Below are 18571 nucleotides of genomic sequence, written 5' to 3'. Positions count from 1 at the left end.
TATATAATAGAAAGCATGGAGAGTATCTTGAAAAAAAGAAAATCAAATATCCTCAAATCTCAACTTCTCCACTATTCTTTAATAATAATCTAAGCTGAAAATGGCTCAGCTGGCAAAATAATTTCTAAACAGATATCATGCCATTGCCAGTGAGAATCTTCTCTTACGTACCTGTTTATTTTTCAATCTTTATATTAATTTGAAATCCCTTCAGTATTATATTAGTAAGAGTTGTTGTGCTCTTTGAACTTCTATCTAATCTTTCAAAGTAGTGTGACCATCCTAAAAATCACTGAAAAATTTTTTTAAGTTTAACATATTGTGGTTTTTATTTAGTTTAAAATGGAAAATGCACTTAGCTTCTCATTATTCCCAGGATGTAGAACAGTCAGTGAACCACCAAAACAAACAAAATAGGAAAAAATCACAATATTGATGAGGAATGCACAACAAATATAAGAATATAAAAATTACTAAGAAAATGAAAACTATTTCTAAACAGTGCTTTATATTCAATTACTTTAATTTTAGGTATGAAAGTAAGACATGTGATATGTTAACTTTTAAAAAATTCTGAACATGTATGAAAATCACTGAAATTTTGACTTATCCATCCCACAAATGCCTACATGGTTACACAAATATATTTAAGTCTGATTTCAAATAATACCTTTAATTCATCTTAATTTCCACCAGCACCACGACCCCCCTCCCCCCCACACACACAAAGATGAAGAATCTCAACAATAAAAGAAAAAGCAAATGAAATTTTTATCTAGTTCTTTGGGGAAGTCCCTGCTGCTTTGGGGCAAGATCACAAAGGCAATGTTGTGATTTGGAAATATCTGTTCAAATCTCTCCTACCCCTTAAAACACTTCATCTTTTTCTCCTTTCGACTCAGAACATAATATTGGCATTTTTTTTCCCCTGAGTGCCAGGACAATCTCCTCCCACCCATTATGTTGTATCACTCAGTTCTGATTGCATTGCAATGGCTCAACTATGCATTTAGTTCACCTACGAAGAATGTGTATTAGGTGTCTAGAAAGTGAAAGAAATCTGTTACACAAATTCTTGTTGAAGTATGGCAGACTCAAGTTATGATCCAAATACTCCTATGCTCCTGTACAGGCACAAGCTTCCTCTGCAGCTGGGTTACAGCTATTTGATCAGTTTCTTTGCCACTGGGATGTAAATAAAAGTGACATGAACCGTTTTCAGGCCTGGTGCTTAAAATCACCCTACATGAATCTGATGTTCTTTGATCTCTCTGTGGAGACTTTGGCAGCCTGGGTCCCAAACAACATAGCTAAAAGATGGAATTTGAGTCACTGGAGGGGAAAGACCTGATCCACATTGACAACATGTGAGGGGAAAATAAACATATTTTATGTTAACCCTTGGGGATTGTATGGTTTGTCTTTTGCAACACCTACTATCATTCACTCCAACTAAAACAAAGCAAATGGCTGAATACATGCACTTTGTATTTTTAGAAGAAATGGCAGGAGAAATTTTGCTTTAGGTTACTGCCCTTGGTTATGTTTTTATCGTATCTTCAAAATAAAGAACAAGACAAAATCCAGTCATCTTCCCTAATTAATGTTTGGCTGTCTGTTTATTTGATTTCAGATGAAACTGAAGTCAAATATGTCATTCCTCCTGGTATAAAAAGAGCAAGTTTATAGAGGTCAACAGACATGTGTTTGAATTTCAGCTCTGCATTTCTCCAGCTGTGCAGCTGTGGGCAAGTTATTTAGCCTCTATGGGATATAGCTTCCTTCCTCTACACTGGAAATAAAATTTTTTTTCTGAATGCTGTGAACCCTATCAAGAGCATAATCATATAATTCCCTTCCCTTACCTGTATTTCTGTAATTGGATTTTCATGGATCCACAAGCGATTCATTCACTATCCATATTATCTACTCACAGTTAACTAACAACATATTCTAATAACTGAGGTTGGGTTATCATATTATAACCATTACTGCCCCAAAGACAGCCTGGTATATTAAATTAATAACAGCTATTCTAAGATTTAGTATAAAGAAGATCAAAATATAAATACTGGTATTGCTCAGTTATATTGGGAATTAGCATAAATTTGTGAGTATCAGTTTTCACAAATGAAAAATGGGGATAATAAAAGTAATACGCACCTCAAAAATTATACTGAGTAAGTAAAAATGTGATTAGAAGCAGCTAGAAACATCCTGGGACAAAACAAAGATTAGTTCTCCACCTGAAATTTTGCAGGTATTTATGAATTCCAAAAATCTTCAGAAATCTTCTTTATTTATCACTGTTAGGTAATTCTAGTTTGTAAGAATTCACTGGGGACTTAAATTGATAAACTGATTCATCACAATTGAATCACAGAAAACCCTAATTAAATATCTCATACTATTTCCATGCATAGCATTAACACAGATACATACATTAGAAGGACAATCCCCAAATCCCTATCTAAAATTGAAAAGAATTCCTCTGAAAGATTTAATAGTTCATATCAAATATTCCATTTAACATTCCATTCTATATACTCCATCAATCTTTTGATTGACTGACTTTGAAGCTCTATTAATGCTTCCTACAGTCAAAGTTTTAATGGAGTTTAATGGAACTCATCCAAATCTATAATAGCATATTCCCCCTAAATTAACTTATAACCCACAAGTTAATGAAATGAATGCAGCTACCATTTACCCAGAGGGAGTCAAAATGCAGGTCTCATCACCAGGGAAATAGCCTAGTGACTTAGTTCCCTTCAGTTCAGCCCTGGGACACCTTAACCCGGAAGGTGCATTAAAAATGTTACTAAAGCCCCATGCATCCTTTAACAAGATCATTGGGCACAGAAGAAAGGTGTTTAAAATCTCATAAGGAAATTTAGTAATTGCACAAAATGAACCAAAATTTCAAGACCAGTGACAAGGTCTTAGGTTTATTTTATTGTTGGTGTAGTTCTTTACACCTAGTGAGACACCTGATAATGTTTATTGAATAAACCAATACATATGTGCTACTTTAAATAAGCTGCAGTTAAATAAAGTTACTAAAATCAGAATTCACAATCAATTTACATTATACTATAGTTTCCTTCCTGAATACAATATCCCAGGAATGGCTGGTTTTCCCAGAAAAGGGTTTGTCCTCTCTCTCTGAGTTCAGAAGTAATCAAGTGTTTGGGAAATAGGTCATTTGAGGAAAGGCTACAGAGCTGAATTTATTTACAACAGGGAACAGAAGGCTGACAAAGTATATGGTGGAGGTGCTGGAGGCTGGGGGATTTACAATTTTCAACTATATAAAGCAATAGCATATGGGAGGTGTTAAGCAGCTGTTCTATTTCTGCTCAGGAAATAGTTATGCTTAGGAGCCCTAGCCGGCAGAAATAGTACCAATGGATCAAAGTTACAGCCAGGCAAATATTAGCTCATCATATAAAAAGAGCATTTTTAAAATTAGAGCTGTTAGAAATTGAAATAGGCTGCCTTAGGAGGTAGCATGCCCTGATGGCTCTGGTGCCTCACTGAACAGCCAGACTTGGCATATCTCTATTATAATGCTATCCCATTTCAGTGTGAAAAGGAAAGACAAAACAAGGGAGAGGGAGACAGAGAGAGATTAAGGTTTCCATATAAGCATTACCAGGAGACAAGCATGATCCCCAGCAGCGATGGAAGAGTTTTGTTTATGAAGATGTCTTAATGGGGCATTTTAGTTATGGAAATGAGGGCTTCAGTAACTATTATGTTATGGTAAATAATTTTCTAATACAGTTGCAGGGACTTTGAAGTTTTTCTCTGACTACAGTAGAGAGGAAAGGGAGATGAAAAATGGACAAGAGGGAAGATGTAGGAAAGGAGAAGAGAGACCCAGCAACATGGTGAAATTAAGGAACCTTGGAGGAATATGACCTTGAATTTTTAAGAATAATGGTTGTATGACTCTCAATTCAAGGTAGTTTCCTATTCTATGCTATGTTAAACTCTATTATTCATTCATTCAACAAATATTTACTGGCTACCTACCATGAGGCAGGCAGTTTCCTATGGTATGGAAATTCAGTGGGGAACAGGACACTCTCATAGATTTCAGTTCTAATTATGATGACACATAGCAAACAAGTAAACTGATTAATATATAAGATGGTAAGTAGTGAAAAAGCACAACGAAGAAAAAGTCAAAACTGGTAAAAGGCTGAAGTGTGACTCAGCACAAAGTGGTATTTTAACACCTCATTGGGAATACTTTTCCTGATGAGGTGATATTTGAGTGGATACTTGAGGAAAGGAAGAATTCTCCATGTGGACACCTAGAGGATGTGTTTCAGATGGAGGTAACAGCGAATGCCAAGCCCCAGAGTTGGGAAGGGATTGCATGTGCTCAAGATCAAAATTAGCAAGGACAAGAGAGAGAAGAGCTGATGTCATGAGGGCAGTCTTTCAGGGTTTAGGCAGGCAGTGATGATATTCTGATTTACATTTTAAACACCCTGCAGAGAAAGGTTGCTGCGTTTGGACCAGGAGGGAAGTTGTGGAGGTCCAGATTGTTTACCATATCCAGGTTCTATTTTAAAAGACAGCTGACAGACTTCTGATACATTAGATGCATGGTGAAAGAAAAAGAAAAGAATCAAGGCTATTTTTAATCACAAGTAAGTGAATGAATTTTGATGGCACTTAAAGGACTGGAAAGAAACAGGTTTGAGGGGGTAGAGAATCAAGAGTTCCGTTTTGGATGTGTTAAAACGGGAGCTCAGGGCTGAGAGAGAAATATGGATGGCATTAGCATATAAACAGTATACACAAAATAAAAGTAGGTGACTCAGTGATGTAAGTTACAGAATGAGTATAAAGAAGTGAGAAGAGGGGCACCTGGGTGGCTTAGCTGGTTAAGTGGGTTAAGTATCTGACTCTTGATTTTGGCTCAGGTCATGATCTCATGGTTCGTGATTTTGAGCCCCTTGTCAGGCTCTATGCTGACAGCTCAGAGCCTGCCTGGGACTCTCTCCCCCTCTCTTTTTGTTCCTCCCCTGCTCTAGTGTGTGTATGTGTGTATGTGTGTATGTGTGTGTGTGTGTGTGCGCGTGCATGCACACACGCACATGCTCTCAAAAATGATAAATAAGCATTTTTTTTTAAGTGAGAAGAAAGCCAAGCACCAAACCCTAGAGGAATACAAATTTAAATAATCAGAAACAAAGGGGAGGATACAGCAAAGGAATTGGGAAAACCATGGAAATAGGAGGAAATGAGAGAATGAGGCACCTTGAAATTCAAGTGAAGGATATATTTCCTAGAAGGGAGGAATCAACTCTTTATACTCCCTTATTAAAATAAGATGGTGAGTTTGAATAAAATAAATGCGAGAATCAAATATTGGGATGTGTCAATATGAAGGTTCTTAGTGACCAGAGAGGGAGGCTTTAGAAGGTTAATAGTGATAAAAGTCTGATTGGGCTGGGCTAAAGAATGAGACCTGCAAAGTGAACAAGATAGTATTTTAGATTCTTTTGAGAAATTTTGCTACAAAAGAGAACAGAGAAATAGAGGGGTCTACTGAAAGGGAAAGTTTGCTATTGTTTTTCTGTTGTTTATGTTGGGAGATATTACATCATGCTGGCATGCTAAGGAACTTATGCAAAGAGAAGTAAGATTTGGAAGAGATCTGGGGTAATTAGGGATGCCTGGATAGCTGTCAGTTAAGCAGCAGACTCAATTTCAGCTCAGGTTATGATCTTGCAGGTCTGGGTTCAAGCCCCGCATTGGGTTCTGATGCTGGTGGCAAGGGACCTGCTTGGGATTCTCTTGCTCACTTTCTCTCTGTCTCTGCTCCTCCCTCACTCACACATTCTCTCTCCCTCTCTCAAAAATAAATAAATAAACTTTAAAAATTTTTTATACAAAAATGAGATCTGAGGTTATTAAAAGGGGCAAAAGTTTTCCAGCAGATGTTAGGGGATGAGACAGAGTGTGCATGTGGAATAGGTATCCCTCAGAAGGAATAGAGGCAGAATATCCATAGGAAGGCAGGCAGTTATGGTCTGGTCTGGTTTAGAGATGGGAAGTACATTTTCTCTGGATTAATTCTATGTTTTCAGTGAAGCAAGAAGCAAGATTATGAAATGTGAGCACAGTTTGGGGTTGTTGAATGCTTAATAAGCTAGAAGATGTGGAACAGTTTTCTCTGCAAGTTTTTCCTAATTGCATGGACATAAATACTTTATAAACACTCAAAGATATAAGAAACAAAATATATATACTTATTAAAATTAATTAAAAGTTTAACATGTTCATTATATTCATGATGCCTCTATGTATCCTGCAACTTTTAAATTTCAGTATCCATTATGAATTCATGACGCAAATTCAATCATTTCAATTAACTATAATTATTGCTTTTTTTAACTCAAATTTTCTGTCTTTATCTTGGCCAGTGGGTGTCTGTGGTAAAGACAGAATTCTCTGATGGGACCAAGGTCCCGCCCCCACTGCAGACACACCCTACATAATCCCCTCCTCTTGAAAGAAAATGCAGACTCCGAATGTGATGGCATATTCCTCCCATGAGGTTACTCTGCTATGGGGAAGTTAAAGGGGATTTTGTAGAAGTATTTAAATCTCTAATAAATTGAGTTTAAGCTAATCCAAAGAGGATTATCTATGCAGGACTGGGCTAATCAGGTGAGTTCTATAACAGAGGTGAGAGACATTTGAAGCAGCAGAGACATTAAAGAACTGGAGAGCAAAAAGGATTCACTCAGAGCAGGAAGCTGGAGGACTTTGAGAGTGAAGATACAGGGGATTTTGCTGATGATGGAATCTGATTTTCAGAAAGCACAATCTGAGGAAAGAAAAGATGTGAATTCACTGCCATGAAGAGTGAAAATGTGAGCCTGCAAAAGAAACATAACATTTGAGGTCTGTGATCATGAATTTTTAAAGCGAAAGCAATCAGTCTGAGTAATAATCTTAAAGTAATTTTTACTGTTAGAAAACAATTATGGAAAAATAAGAGTTTGGGTAGATCCAGAGTTGGAGTTTGGGCAGCAAGTAAAATGAAGGAGAAAGAGGCAAGCAAGTAAGAGAGGAACTGTATGAGACTGATCCTAGTAAGTATAGAATGTAAACCATGACAGACTGAGACTACAGAAGACAGAAGTCCTGTGGCAGGCTCTATTAACTGTCTATCCTACAACTTTTTCTCATAATCTGTTCCCTCATGATATGTTGATGTTACACAACTAAGAGATCCCTTACTTTGTTCAAGGGCTGGTGGTTCTCAACTGGAGGCATGGAGATATGATTTTGACTCTCTCTGGGTACATTTGGCAATGTCTAGAGACATTTTTAGTTGTCCTAAGTTTGGAAGGGGAAGTAGGGAAGCAGGCTTGCCAGCTTGTTATTTTCATCTACTAGAGGTAGAGGCCAGGAATTCTGCTAAGCATCAAAAAGTACACAGGACAATCCCCAAAGCCCCCAAATGAGAAACTCAATGCTGAGCTGCACCTGACAATCCTGACCTTCAAAACCCAACCTCCCTTATAGTGGTAGGTAACCACACGTTACGGACTGAATTCTGTTCCTTCAAACTTTTTATGTTGAAACCCTAAATGCCATTGAAACCACATTTGGAAACAGGGCCATTAGGGAGGAAATTAAGATTAAATGAGGTCATGAGGTTGGAACCCTCACCCAATTCTCTCCCTGTGTGTGCACGTAAGGGAAAGACCATGCGAGGACATGGTGGTAAGAAGATAGCCATCTGCAAACCAAGAGATCTTACCAGCAATCATCATTTGGACTTCTGAGATCCAGAACTGTGAGAAAATAAACATCTGCTGTTTAAGTCACTCAGCCTGTGATATTTTGTTATGGCAGTCCTAGCAAACTAACATACCAATAAAACAGTCTGCCTCAGTTGGCTCAGTTGGTTAAACATCCGGCTTTGGCTCAGGTCATGATCTCACAGTTCGTGGGTTTGAGCCCTGCATCGGGCTCTGTGCTGACAGCTCAGAGCCTGGAGCCTGCTTCGGATTCTGTGTCTCCTTCTCTGTTTGCCCCTTCCCCCGCTTGCGCGCGCGTGCGTTCTCTCTCTCCTTTTTTCTCTCTCTCTCTTAAAAATAAACATTAAAAAAAATTAAAACAAAAACAAAAACAGTCTGGCTCAGGAGATATAAGAAGAATGTAAAGAGGTTTCTAGAAAAGCTCTTGCATTTTTCATAAAAGGGGACAAAGGTGTTTGGAGCTTCCTTTTGCTCACCCCTTTTCCTATGGTGCTACAACAGCCATCCTCCATCCCAGACAAGCAAGTACTTTCCAGTTCCAGAAAATTCTGAGACATGCACCCTACCACTCTGACATTGTTAAACCAAAACCAGCAGCCTATCGGAGTTCTTTTAAAATGTACAATGAAAAAGAAAAACAAAAATAAAAAATTGTCTTTGAGTTGCAAAGTTAGCCAAAACAATTCCTAATGCATGTTGGTTTGTTTTTTCCTTTATTGCTGGAAAGAACCAGAGAGTTTCCTGTTGAGGTGCAAGTATTTTTCTGTATGTCTTCAAATTGAAATAAGCAGTTTCCAGCTCTGAAAATGACAGCAGATAGAGAAAAGAATCAAGATGCTGGATTCTGTATTTCTGGCTTAGAAAAAAACACAGAAGCTATTAATGTTGACTTACTTATAGCTTGATATGTATCTACAGCAGGATTAGAATGAGAACTTGAGTTTCTCTTACTGGTTTTAACTCTGAGTTTCTAATTTGACATTTGTAACCACAAATTATTGATAGCCGAGTCTGAATTCTTCTTTATATGTATGTATTATAAAATTTATAAAGTAATTCTGATATGTGCTTGTCTCATTAAAAAATAACATTTATGAATATATGTTTCTATCTGACCCTCTATATCATAAATATTTAAAAAAATTTTTATTCTCTGCTAATAAAATTCCAAATCTATTCTTTATTCTCTTTGGCATTTTTCAATACAGATCAAGTTTCCTAAGTAAATTTAAGCTTCACTTTTGCTATTTGAAGCATTCTCTGTTCAATATATATATGTATTTTTTAATTACATTTTCTACTCCACAATAAAATAAATGATGAAAAGTTGATATTCAGGCAATATATATATATATATATATATATATATATATATATATATATGTATATATATATTTGTTGTTGTTGTTGTTAATCACATCTACCAATGGTAGGGTGAGATGCCAAAGAGAAATACTTAATAATGTCTAACACACAAGGGACTCAAACATAATTTGTGTTTTTTAGTCACAAAACATGCCTGACAACTGAGAATCAAGAAAAGCAAATGTTTTACTAGATTGTTTGTTAGAAACTCCGCCATAATATTTTTATTTTGTCTTAAAGAACTTCCAAATCTTTGCTGAGGAGAAATTCGTCCAAAATTAGGTATCAATTCACAGAGAGGCTGCATCACATTGGAAACACACGCACTCTATGAAACATTCACATGTCCTTCATAGAGCTGGCTATAGGCAGCCACCACTTATTTTAATAGAACTTCCATCAAAAAGTATACAGCACTTTAAATATATGCACTTAAGCAACTCTCAATATCAAAAACAGATGATTACAAATATAATTCTCACATGGAGTGCCTGGGTGGCTCAGTTGGTTACACGCCCCCTTCAGATCGGGTCATGATCTTGCGGTTCATGGGTTCAAGTCCCACATGGGGCTCTGTGCTGGCAGCTCAGAAGCTGGAGCCTGCTTGGGATTCTGTGTCTCCTTCTCTCTCTGCCCCTCCCCCTCTCACACTCTGTCTCTCTCTCTCAAAAATAAACATTAAAAATTAAATATATCTATATATATATAGATAGATATAATTCCCATATAAAGACACAAGTATTAAAATAGCAACAGAATTCAGCCAGTTATGAATTACAATCATGGTTAATATTAGATTATTTATAGCAGCTAACATGTTCCATGAGTTTATTATATTTATCAGCCTGTCTGAACCTCTATCAGTTTTATGAAGTTGGTATTTTTTATTTATTTATTTTGAGAGAGAGAGACAGAGAGAAAGAGAGAGAGAGGGAACATGAGCAGGGGAGGGACAGAGAGAGAAGGAGAATCCCCAGCAGACTCCTCACTGTCAGCACATGGAGCCCGACTCAGGGCTCGGTCTCAGGATCCACGAGGTCATGACCAGGGCTGAAATCAAGAGTTGCAAACTTAACTGACTAGCCACCCAGGCACCCCGAAGTTGTTATTTTTAATACCCCATTTTACCCAGAGTAGAGGTGGGATTTAAAACTAGGGGGGGAGGAGTCTTGTTCCAGAGTATGTCTCTTAACAACCACATTCATTGCCTCTTACACAACACACTTTCAGAGTTATATGATAGCTATCATAGCTAAAACGATTAAAGATTTCCCAAACCTGTAATAGCAAAGTAAAAATGAAAATCCAGGCCCACAATCCCCATGCCATTGCCCCTCCTTCAGAGAAATTCCTTGATGTAGAAATATGCTATGGAGAAATGCAACTTGACTCTAATCCGTTATAAACACTAAAAATTAAACAGCAGCATTGTTTGACATGTAAGAATTCATGAAAGTCTAATGACAGTAATGATAATCCATGCCTCTAACAAGAAGTTTGAACTAAGCATTGCTTTCTTTTTGATAAGTTTCAATGATGAATTACAGGCTTCTAAAGCTTTGAATTGTACAAAAAAAAAAAAAAAGTAAAAATGAAAGAAAAAGAAAGAAAAAAATGTTGCAGAGTTTGAACATTTGCCACACCCACAAAGGCCTTTATCTGCTGGGATCTGCTCATCCTTGGCAGTCCCTTGGCCTCCTGGTTTTGATCTTGCTCTTTCTACTTCCCCTCTCTTCCATCACTTACCCTGGTCAAAATGTAGTGTGTTTATAGAGAATGCATAAACAAAGATTTGTTCACCCATTTGTAGCCCTATACATTTATAATCCTATTTCCACTGACTGTCTTGACAGGATCAAAGCACCCATGCAATTCTCCCATATACAAACAAACTGTATTATTTTCATACTCACAGATAATGAGAAGGAATAAAGAACTTGTAAAAATTGTGTTGTAGATTCTTGCCAAGATTGTAACAAAGTATGCAATGATAGGAAGGTGAGAGGATAGGAAATAAGAAGGAAAAACAAGAAGAGGTGAGATAGCTTTTTAAAATGTTTTGCAAAAATGGTTACATACGGCCACGGGGACATTTATGTAATTTCTTTGAGGGGCAAGGATGTTACCAACTATTTTCGTTTAATCATATGTAATAGTCTTGCACTTCAGTATAGAAGGTAAAATTAATATTGTTATCCGCATTTAAAAAATGAGAAAACGGGACACAAAGGATGAAATGTTATACGTCTTAAACCTGGAATGTACTATAAATAAGATGTAAATGCACTTCTCAAACTCTACAGTCTTTGTTATTTCCCCCCAGAATCACACAATATCTAGATATTTCTCAGCATCAGGCTTAAAATTAAATGAGTAATAGCTTCACACAAAAAAATTCTTTTTATTTTCCCCTCCAACTTCCTGGAATTACTATTCACAAATTCCAGAGATGCAAAAATGCACAGGTTAGTGTCTGAAAGTTAAATATGGGTAAGTGATATTTTTGAATGAACAGAGGACTGAAACTTGGGAATTGTCTATTTGGTAAGCATGCCTAAGTGGCTTGTAAAAATAGAGTTGATTGGAATACAACACTTTGCCTCACATAGGAAATGTAGATTCCCACTAAGAGAAATAAATAAGAATTTCTTGAGTACTATTTCTAAGGCATTATATTTAGGTAAATAGCTCTACCTCTATCTACCTATCTGTTGATAGCTGTACTTTATTACTACAAAAAACTTTATGGATCATAGACTATAGCGTCTCTTTTATGTAAACATCAATTTTGTATTGCTGTAAAAAATATAGCTAGACACAAACAGTGAGTCAAAATGCTGACTAGTCAATTCATTGGAGTCATGATGAACTACTAATCCGACTTGTCTCCTTCATAGTTTTCACCTGATCTGGATAATATCTCGGTGGCTGCTCAGTTTAACATAAATTGTCTCTGATGAGAACATTGCAGTTCAGAGCCCATGGATTATATATTCTGGTAGGGCTATTTTTCTCTTATGTCTGTATTTCTAAATTAACAATTCATGAAAACTTATAAAGGTTTATAAGAACTTAGAAATTGCTATTTCTATCATGTTGAATAGAAAAAAAAAGATTCCAAGGTTAGAAGGTTCTTTTGCTTATTACATAGGGACAATCATTTTTTTCACTAGCTCCCCAAATAAAAACCTTGTGATTTCAAAGCCAGTTTTTCTCTTCCTCACAAGTTACCAAATCAAAGCACCTCAAATCATCTACCACAGGAATTGTATGACTGCTTTGATTTTAAAAATAAAGAGAAGAATTTTGGAACAAAATTATGCTGTGGGAAATGATTTCTTTTTTTTAATTTTTAAGCCATAGCTGTAGGACAAGGTCATTTTCACCAAGTTAAAGATGCACTAAAAAGACACTACTTTTGAAAGCCAGCTTGTAACTATCCATAATGCTCATCTCAACAATGAAACTGATGGGCAGTGAGAGATCCTGATGAAAGCCATGGAACTTTTCCCTATAAAAATGTATAGCATTCAACAATTTGTGTCTAATTTTAAGAGAGTCCTGGGGCCTAGAGGAAGTCCATCCATTCCACAGGTTAAACACCCAGAAAATAAAAACATGACCACTCTTCAGTTTAGGTGGCTGAACTTTGAAGTAAAGTAGCTGCAAGTATGGCAAAAAAATAAGACCACCCAAGGAAATGTTCATTTTCTTTTCCATAATCTAAGATCTCCAACAATGCATATGAATGTTAAATATCCAGTTGTGTCTAAATCCTATAATTAATTCATGTAGGGATGCATACACATTTTTTTTACATTTATTTATTTTTGAGAGACAGAAAGAGAGGCAGACTGCAAGTGGGGGAGAGGCAGAGAGAGAAGGAGACACAGAATCCAAAGCAGACTCCACGTTATGAGCTGTCAGGACAGAGCCCGATGCGGGGCTCGAACCCACAAAGGGTGAGATCATGACCTGAGCCAAAGTTGGACGCTTAACCAACTGAGCCACCCAGGCGCCCCTAGGGATGCATAAACTAGTCTGAGTAAAATGGTTTTACCTGAGTTTCCTTTGATTTACCAGGTTGAAATGGGCCGAAGAACTTAGTGTTAAGTACAAATCTATTTTTTGTACTATTTTAGAGACAAATTCTTTTAATATCTGATGAATCCTTCCCTATTGCTGTAATATATTCACAATGAGGGTTCATGAAATTCATAAATTGCTAAAGTACTTCAAACATTGAGGCCTTTTTTCTCTTAAGAACTCTAACACATTCCTCCCTCTACTTTCTATTTATAGACAACTGGAAATGCCTTTTTAAGTCTATAACAGTTGTGTGTGTTAGTTAATAAATGCCTGTACTTCCCCACCACTCAATGTTTCTAACCCCTTGTGTTCCAGTTCCATTTTCCTATAGAACATGTTTTCTCATGCCAGTGACATCCTGATTGTCAATCCCAAACATGTATTCACTGCCCTCATTTGCTTCAGCTTTAGAACCATATACCTGTAAGAATCTGGGCTCTAAAGTCACAGGAAACAATTTTTAATCTCAACTCTTTCCCTTATCAGCCTCAGATAATGCAGGTTCTTTTGAAAACTAAGTGAAACAACCATAGAAAGTGATAAAAAATGTGAGATGATAAATCATTTCTCTTTGAAAGTGTCTTGAGTTTTTTGACACCAGATTATCCCAATTACTTTGTTTCTCTAGCCATACTTTGTCTCCTCTTTTTCCACTATTCCTTAAACATCCAAATTCTCAGAGTTGGTCTTTTAGTTCTCTTTTCATTCTACATCATTCTTCCTTGGTGATTTCACTACTTTGCATGAATTTAAGTGTAAGCATTTAATGACCTCCAAACATATATCACCAGCACTGAATTATCACTTAAGAATTCAATTCTTGCATTTATTATCCTTAATTTATCTACAGATGTCCCACGATGTCCTCAGCTCAGCATATTAAAAACAGAATCCTCCTCTTTCCCAGCAAGTCTGCTCTTCCCTTCTTTAGTTAACAGCATCAGCATCATCCTCCTTAACCCAAATAAATCTTTGATCTCCACTATGCTCTCATCTCTACATTCAATTGGTTGTCAACTTCTGTGGGTACTAACCTCCCAAACAATCCTTCCTGGGTGGCACCCCTGAGATGCTCAGTGGACCCCCAATTTCTCTCACTGTGTGGCGTGTTTTCTGCCACACACAATTCCCCTTCCACTTTAGCCATACTGATGCTCTCAAGCCATAGTTAACAATATGATTGCTGATTCTTTGGTCTAGCTTTCATTTTATTCCTTAATTCAGCCAGTATTTATCGAGTGTCTATTATGTGTCTTTTGTGTTAAGAACAACCATCAAATAGGACTGCACATTTTATAATTATCATTTTGATGCCTCTTTTCTGAATAATTTGCCCAACCCATTTGTTATTCTATTTGTATCTTATATCTGACCCACTCAGCTACTAAATTGTTGACACCCTTCCTGTTTAGGTATGCATTTACCTAATGCTTAAACTTGACCTTCCTAGTCATTCATTTAACCAAATTATATTAGTGCCTTCTATGGAACATGGGCTGAGGATACACAAATTGGCAAAATTCATAATATACCTTCCCTCAGAGTAAAATTTTGAGTTCAAATTCTCGGCAAATGTAATTCACATTCACTTCTAATATTTAGTTGCTGAAAGTAACATATTTCATGAAAAAACAAACAAACAAACAAACAAACAAACAAAAAACCTGAATTGGACAAAGTTACTCTCCTCCTACTCTTACCCAAACCACCTTGAGATGTTTCATTAGCCACAGCTGGGTCTCTCCACTTAGCTCTGAAAATCTAGTACATTCTCTGGCTTATTCCATAGAGCCTAGATGATTTATCTTAACTTCTAAAATTACACATAACTGGATAAAACTTGTTTTTCAAATATTTTCTACTTATTCTCTCCCTCTACATTGTGCTTTTTATTAAACCTCACTAATCGCCTTTCCCCAAATTTGTTTTTTCCACAAAATTCCTTGTGTTTAGAATATCCTGCCTTCCCAATGCTGTCAAAATTATACATAGTTTTTTAAGGCCCCAATTGGCTATCACTTCTTTTATAAATCATTCCATGGTCTGTAAATCCAGAAGGATTGTCTTTTTTTAATGTTTGGAATATATGTATGTGTGTGTGTGTGTGTGTGTGTGTGTGTACACACACACACACACATTGATGGATCTTATCAAGTTTCAAAGTTAAATTTGAAAGTTTAACTTTTTTGGTAATAGTCTTACCTCCCCCATTAGAATAAAATAGTTCTTATTATTGTTTCTTTTACAGTACATTCCATAAAGTCATTATACAAAGACAAATAATGAAGACACAATATTATAATCAAAATAGCAATTCATTAATCTTCTCCTCCCACCCCCAAACTATGTAGATACATTGTAGATACATTGGAACATAATAGTATTCTCCCTAGGATCACCACTAACTAACACATTTGTATAACTTCAGACAGACTTTTCAACATGTGGAATTGGGGATGAAGACATCCTGTTAAAAGAGAAGAATCTGAGGAAAGACACAGGTAATTACTGACAGAATGTATATGATGTAAAAATTTGGAGGGTGGAATGCAAAGTCACACAAAGATTGGAGCCTTTATTTTACCACTTATTATTAGTGTCATCTCAGCAAATTCACCATTTGGAGCTTACTTCCACATCAGTAAAATGAAGATAATAGTAAGATGGGTTTGAGGATTTTATTGGTTAAAAAAAAAAATTAAGCAAATAAAATAGCATCTGGAACATAGTAACCTAGCTATTGTTATCCTTAAGCTTTGTTTATTTTTTATCCCCCCCAAAACTGGAAATGATGTGGATATTAGACTCCATTATTTATTCAGCTCCTGTATGCTAATGCAGTAATATAAAAATAGGATTAGGTTATTCCAAATATTTTATATTCAACCACATCATAATTGCTCAATGTAAATGCATTTCACCTTTCACTTATGTTCTCCCAATTGAGATTCTTTGTGAGGCTAACTTTTACTTGGTTACTGTCAGTTGGTTACTGTCAGGCAAAATAAAATGTAGCCCATATTCATAGTCATTTGGAAAAAGCCAAAATGATACAGTTAGTTGGCTATTTATATCAGTTTCATTGATCAAATAAATTAGAATGAACTGTAACAAGACAGACATATAGCATTTTACCCTTTAATGACCATGAAAAAGATTCAATGATGGTAGTTTTATAACAAGCTCTTAAGCTGTGGGTACACATCCAGTGATGCTTGGGAAAATATGGCCATCCCCATTTGTTTGGAAACAAACTTCTCAGTGTTTTACCTGACATTTTTCTTGTTAAATTTAACAGAGAGGTAATAAACAATATTGGTTTTTCGGTGCAGAATATGCTTCAGGGACTCTTTATCTTTTATAACTATATACTTCAAGAAGTGTTCTAAAGGTTTTATAAATGCTTTTTACTTCACAGGTGCTTCAGGCTGGAAGGGATCCTGAGAGGTCATCACCCTGCCTCAAGGCAGAATGAACCTGAAGTCTCTTAGAGGAAAAAGATGAAGAATTTAGGAATTCCACCACTCTTCTACAGGCCCACCCTCTTCAACCCCCTACCCCGGCTCCCCCAAACCAAGTCCACCTCAGTAAGGGTGTGCACACAATAGCAAAGCTGCTCTAATTTTTGTTTGTTTGTTTCTTTTTAATTGATGCAGAGAAGCTTCAGATGTAATGATTAATTTAAATACAGAAAATAATCCTTAATAGAAAAAGTCTCAATATTGGAATGTCTATTATCATCATCATCATCATCATTAAATTCAGTTATTAATTTCCAATCATAATGATCTAATTAGGTTTTAATATTTGTGCATATCACATTAACAGGTATTCCTCTGAATACAGTGTTGTCCCCAAATTTTATCACTAACAAAAAAGGAAACTGTTGCTTAGCAATAAGGAAAAACATAGGGCTAAAATTCATCTCAAAAGCATATTGTAGTCAGCCATAAGAAGTCATAGTAAATGATGATATCTAAAGGAATGGTTGAATGTGGAAACTCAATGGGAAAAGAACTGTTTCCTATTAGTTTTAACAGCAGGGTTTGTTATCATTTAAATACACGCTCTAATACACTTAGTGTTTTGTGCTACATTTAACAAGATTAAGTGAACACACACTGTTTCAACTCAAATCTTTATAGGAAATCAGAGGCAAGCCTCATTTCTTGCCAAAACATTCTCTTATGGCTCATTTTTGGAGCAAATTCCATATAAGTAAATCTGTTTACCCAGGTGACCACTGATCAACTAAAGGATTTTCCTTTCAGGTATTTCTGCTTTACAGAACTTTGAAAACTTTATCTGAAAGTTCAAAAAAATAGATCCATCCTATGTGCTATAAAGACCACAATTTGTAAAACAATGAAAATGGCATTTGAATATAGCAAAGAATTAAAAGAAAATAAGAAGGATAAGCTCTCAGAATTCTTACATGATTTCACTGTCATGCTACAAATTATTATATTCTGAGGAAAAGTAGTAGATACTAGATAGCATACCCAAAAGGACATAGTGTCTCATTGTCTCATGTGTTAATTTCCCCCTTGACTGAAAAAGCTTGAACAGTCTGAAAGTAAGCTTCCAAGAACATTACAAAAGAGGTGGCCCTATCTCAACTTTCAGATAAACTTAATGAAATTTTACCTGTTATGTCATCCTACACATCAAATTCCATTTTAAAGGACAATACATCTGTAGTTCCTTGCATTTTATATTATCTTGTAAGGCATTTCTCCTTATATATGTATGATGCAAATATATATATAGATATCTATCTATATGTATATGATGCAAATATATCTATATCTATATAGATATAGATATCTAAAGATATCTCTATAAATATATCTAGATCACTCTATATTTTATAAAATATTTTATGTTCTAGTTCAAGTTCAATAAATATTTATATAGCTTCTTTTTTTTTATTTTCCACATTTGTAAGTGGAATGTAGGATACATGAAATAAAAGTGATTTTGCCATACTTCTATTGGTCTTGTAGGTAGTTTAAAAATCTAGTTACTTGGGCATTACATATCATGATGAGTTTGCTATTTTCAATTAATTATAGCTCTTTATAAAAGAGTAAAATCTTCTTTATCCTTTTCTAAATCTTTATCCTTTTCTACAATCAATGACATGATGACAAGGTTATACTCAAAAAGATTTTGCAGATTTCATTAAGAATTCAAACTGGGAGATGGAGAGCTTATTCTGGATTACCCCAGTGAATCCAATGTAATTCTTCAAAGTGGAGAATCCACTCTGGCTTTGGCTAGAGAGAAAGCTGTAAAGACAGAAGGATCAGAAAGAAGGA

At 35.8% G+C, this 18571-nt stretch overlaps 1 long non-coding RNA gene across 1 annotated transcript; it reads left to right on the top strand.

The window, feature by feature from the left end:
- Window positions 1-4487: 4487 nt before the first annotated feature.
- Window positions 4488-18274, top strand: LOC128315136 (uncharacterized). The gene is made up of 3 exons (XR_008297587.1): window positions 4488-4664; window positions 15679-15751; window positions 16669-18274. It is a non-coding gene; the product is annotated as an uncharacterized LOC128315136 (long non-coding RNA).
- The last annotated feature ends 297 nt before the right edge of the window (window positions 18275-18571 follow it).

This window comes from Acinonyx jubatus, chromosome C2 (assembly GCF_027475565.1).
Source record: "Acinonyx jubatus isolate Ajub_Pintada_27869175 chromosome C2, VMU_Ajub_asm_v1.0, whole genome shotgun sequence".
In the NCBI taxonomy this organism is placed as follows: Eukaryota; Metazoa; Chordata; class Mammalia; order Carnivora; family Felidae; genus Acinonyx; species Acinonyx jubatus.
The sequence above is the reverse complement of the archived record's forward strand: the minus strand, read 5'-3'. Positions and strand labels throughout refer to the sequence as shown.